Source organism: Ascaphus truei, chromosome 3, assembly GCF_040206685.1.
Source record: "Ascaphus truei isolate aAscTru1 chromosome 3, aAscTru1.hap1, whole genome shotgun sequence".
In the NCBI taxonomy this organism is placed as follows: domain Eukaryota; kingdom Metazoa; phylum Chordata; class Amphibia; order Anura; family Ascaphidae; genus Ascaphus; species Ascaphus truei.
In genome coordinates this window covers 255,254,038-255,258,472 of record NC_134485.1, presented here as the reverse complement: position 1 = coordinate 255,258,472, position 4,435 = coordinate 255,254,038, and positions in this window count along the sequence as shown.

The window sequence follows — 4,435 nt, the reverse complement described above, 5'->3', positions numbered from 1 at the left end:
CTAGTCGCAATTTGCTCTGCTCCTCAGGAAACTGCCGATCAAACCCCATCAAACCTGAAGATCGGGGGCAAAACACCCCAAAATCACTTGCCAAGGACTGTTACAAATAAGTGCACCTTTGGGCTCCCCCCAGTGTGTCTGCACCTGGCTCCGCGTCCTCCAAATCGATCGCGGGTCACCCCTCTGCCTCCAAAGTGATTCCAAGATGGCCGCCAGGACCGGGAGGCTGCATTGGAGCCAGCCGATATAGGAGACATGAAAGGAGGTAAGGGGAGACGCCGCGCTTTACAGAACTAGGCGGAGGTGCGCTGCAGCAGACAGGGGGTCGCCCACCACCCTCACACACCCACCTCCCTCACAAACATTTCCCCACGTGCCCGAGCCCGTGCCCTGCCGGAGCAGCAACATGGCGCCGGCAAAAGCGTGAGGCGCTGACAGCTGCAAACTGGAGGCGCGGCGGACCCCGAGCGGGTGCCTTCCCTTGTGGCTCCAGGGCCCTGTGAGCTCTGTCGGAGGGGGGACAGACGATCCACCCAGAGGGGGAAAGACTCACCACTCGGCGCGGCCCTGTTTGAGTGGTGGCCGGTGGCCATCTTGGTTCACCCATCCGGCCAATGCTGGGGAGTAGCCGGCGGCCATCTTGGTCCACCCAACTAACTCAGACACTGCTGAGAGGTGGTTGGCGGCCATCTTGCTCCTCCCAACAGCACAAACTGCATCTAAATAAATAAAAGATACAGTGATTCTGAAAAGAAAGAGCTGGAAGAAAGTGTTAATAAAAATCCACTCACTCTCCCTCCCCCACAATTCATCCTTATTGTGAGTCCCAACATCCTCTATAAACGTTCCACTGGGCCCACCACAGTCTTTAAATCATGCCCAGATGAGAAGTCAAGGTCACATGGAACAAAGGCTCAATTAAAAACAATTATGGAACTGCTACCATTGTGTGTGTGATCAGGTCTCCAGAGGAATGAGGGGGCTTATTCCAACTTAACTATTCCTTTTTTTTTACATCACCTAAATATACTCAGCTCTATTCAAAGTCAAAAACGTACCAAGTAAAAACAACAAACATGCCATCCACTAAACAAAAAAAACCGGTGGCCAGGCGTGAGGCATCCCTTTTCTTCAAAAAACAAAATACCAAAGATCAAGAAGCGTCTACTGCAGGCAGAGACGCAGATTCAGAGCTAGACTCTGGAGAAGAGACGGACGCTCCCTTACCCATAAAGAAATGATGGTGTTTGTACAAGAACTAAAAAGCTCTTTCCACTCTGAGATGCAGAGCTTCCGCCGCAGCATCAGAGAGGAGATTGCGTCCATAGGAGACCGCATTGTGGACTTGGAGGAGAAGGTGGATAACACCGCCCTTGCACAGGAGACTCAAACGCAAGATATCGAGGAATTAAAAACTCAAGTCAAAACTATTTTTGAAAAACTGGAGGATACGGAGAACCGGGCAAGACGCAATAACCTGCGGATCAGAGGTATCCCAGAAGAAGTGGACAATGCCCAATTGGACGCATATCTCACTCGGCTTTTCATGTCCCTGTTACCCGAAACATCGGATGAAAAACTTCAGATGGACAGAGCCCATAGGCTTCCTAGACCGAAAGGCCTAGACCCAGCAAAGCCACGAGACGTGATCACACGCCTACACTATTTCCGTATTAAAGAGGAAATATTGAGAGCCGCTAGAACAACCCCAAAGATAGAGCAGGATAACGTTCCACTCCTCATCTTTCCGTACTTGGCTCAAATCATGCTGAATAAGCGGAGAATGTTCGCGCAGATCTCCAACTCACTGCGGAACAATAAAATCCGCTATCGCTGGGGTTTCCCGTGCAAAATATTTTTCACTTACCAAGAGTCGATGTACATTCTACTCTCACCAGAAGAAGGTGAGGAAAACTATGATCATTGGGTCTACTCGAACCAGAGGATCCGGAGGCCTCTCAAAAGCCTCGTCATTCAACTAAGACACAACGCCAGGCATGGGTGAAAACACCAACCTCTGGGCGAGCAAAGACCCAACCCACTTGAAGAACTAGAGCTGGATACTTACTTAACACCCATTTAAGATGGCAGACAAGCCAAAACGTGGCCTGGACTTAAGGCTCTAATCGAGACGTGGCCCACTTCAGTAACCCACCTAAAAACTAACCAACGGTTGCGGTACCTGGAACATATCGACCAACTCGATGAAGTCACAACAACCAAGACAACCTGCACATCGAGAAGTTACTGAGTTTTAGTTTCTACGTTTCTAGAATATACACGTCCCAAAATCTAGGTTATTTCCTTTTTCATTGTGAAACTGTTCTCCCAAGTTACCCACAAGTTCGAGTCATTCAAAGTTTGATAACCAGTTTTAACTAACCCGAACACTTAAAGGGACTGACACACAATGTTTGTTTGGAACTGTTTTCTAGATAAAAGTGTTTTTGTAATATAAGTCTACATGTTGCCAATAATAGAATTGATCTCCCAAAGTTCAGCTACCAATTCTCTATTACAGGTTAAAATATTAAAGGTTACATTTTAGGTAACTTTTTCCATGTTATTTATCCCTCTCCCCCTGTAGACTACGAATGCAGAGTCTGCCAAACTATAGCTGCCAGTCAACCCTACTTAATGCTTCTAAAAATGAGAAATGATATGTTGATGTAAACAATTATAACGTCCAATGCCCCCCATTCTTGCTTTTATTTCCCTGATGTGTAAGATCACACACACAACCCACCCCGTACTCTTTGGGGTGATTTTGTTTTCCCTTTTCGAAAGCTTAGCTCCTAAACAAAGGAGCACTGCGGCGTCGAGCCGCTGGGCCACTGCCCGCCCCCCTCACGTTCATTTAACCTGTGAGACTCGCACCACGGGTCCCACTATGGCTGGTCCCCCCAAACAATGTTTGGAAGCCGAGGTCCTCGGTTTACCCCTCCCCTCCCTCTCTATCCCTCCCCTCCTTCAAGTTTTGCAAGCATTTGCCACTACCATGTAATAATATGTATATCTCTCGTTGTATATGTTCTCATACCAGATCGTTTCCGAAGACGAATGTACCGACTCTTCAACTATATGTAAGTTATCACTCTGTTCATTTGTATTATAGAATCTTGAACCACCACCATGCGATTAATATAATATCCCAAAACACCAAGGGCTTAAACACCCCCCGAAAGAGACGTATTGGCCTTTCAGAAGCCAAAAGACTGGCAGGAGATATAATCTTGCTACAAGAAACTCATTTGAAAAAGGAGGATCAGTCACTGCTGTTCAGCAATGACTACCCCCTAGTCTACCACTCATCAGCTCCCACGAAAAAAAATGGCACAGCTACACTTTTCCATAAAAATTTAAATTTCAAAGTAGATAAAATTAAAAGTGATCTCGCTGGGAGAATTCTAATCATTACAGGGTCACTGGACTCCATTGATATAACAATAGTCAACACTTATGCCCCTAACGAAAATCAAGAATCTTTTTTCCAGGAACTAACAAATTTAATTCTCTCTGTCCAGAAAGGCCTTTTAATTTTAGCAGGAGATCTAAATGCAATTATGGACCCAATCTAGATAAATCTCCAAGTCCCCCCTCCCCCCCACCACAACAAATAGTTCCCTCTACTCGGGGACTTGTATCTATGACCAAGGATCTATTGTTGGTAGACTCCTGGAGATTCGTTAAAAGCAATGTTAAGGATTTCTCCTTTTTCTCTCACCCCCATAATAGCTATTCTCGAATCGACTATATTCTAATAGACCAACAAATTAGCGATAATATTTCCTCAGCAGTAATTGCCCCCTATGCTTGGTCAGACCACTCTACGCTTATAACCAAATTGGCTGGCCTCACTTTCAAAATTAAAACAAGGTCGTGGTCCTTGAATAAATTCCTACTACTGAACCCACAAAATCTCCAACTAATAGAAAAATAACTGGCCCAATACTTTGAATTAAACAATACCCCAGAGGTTTCCTCTTTTACCCTTTGGGAGGCCCACAAATCAGTGATAAGAGGCAAACTGATTGTCCTGGCTTCTCAGAAAAAAAAAGAAAAAACAAAACAAATTGAAACACTAACACAAAAACTATCAGAACTAGAATTTATTCACAAGTCAAACCCATCTCAAAAAAACTACGGGCAGATAATCTCAGTGAGGGGTGAACCAAACCTCTTGCTGGTGTCAAACGCAGAAAGAGCTATATAATGGTCCCAACAGAAATATTATGAAAAAATTAATAAAGCAGATAGAATGCTGGCGCGCAAATTAAAGCAAAAACAAGCTAAAACTAAAATTCATAACATCCACACTAAAAATTGCTCAGTATCCCACGATCCCAAAATTATAAGCAACACATTTAAGGACTATTACACATCCCTATACAACCTACCAGGCCCAATGGGAGACTCGGCTAAAAACCAAAGAGCA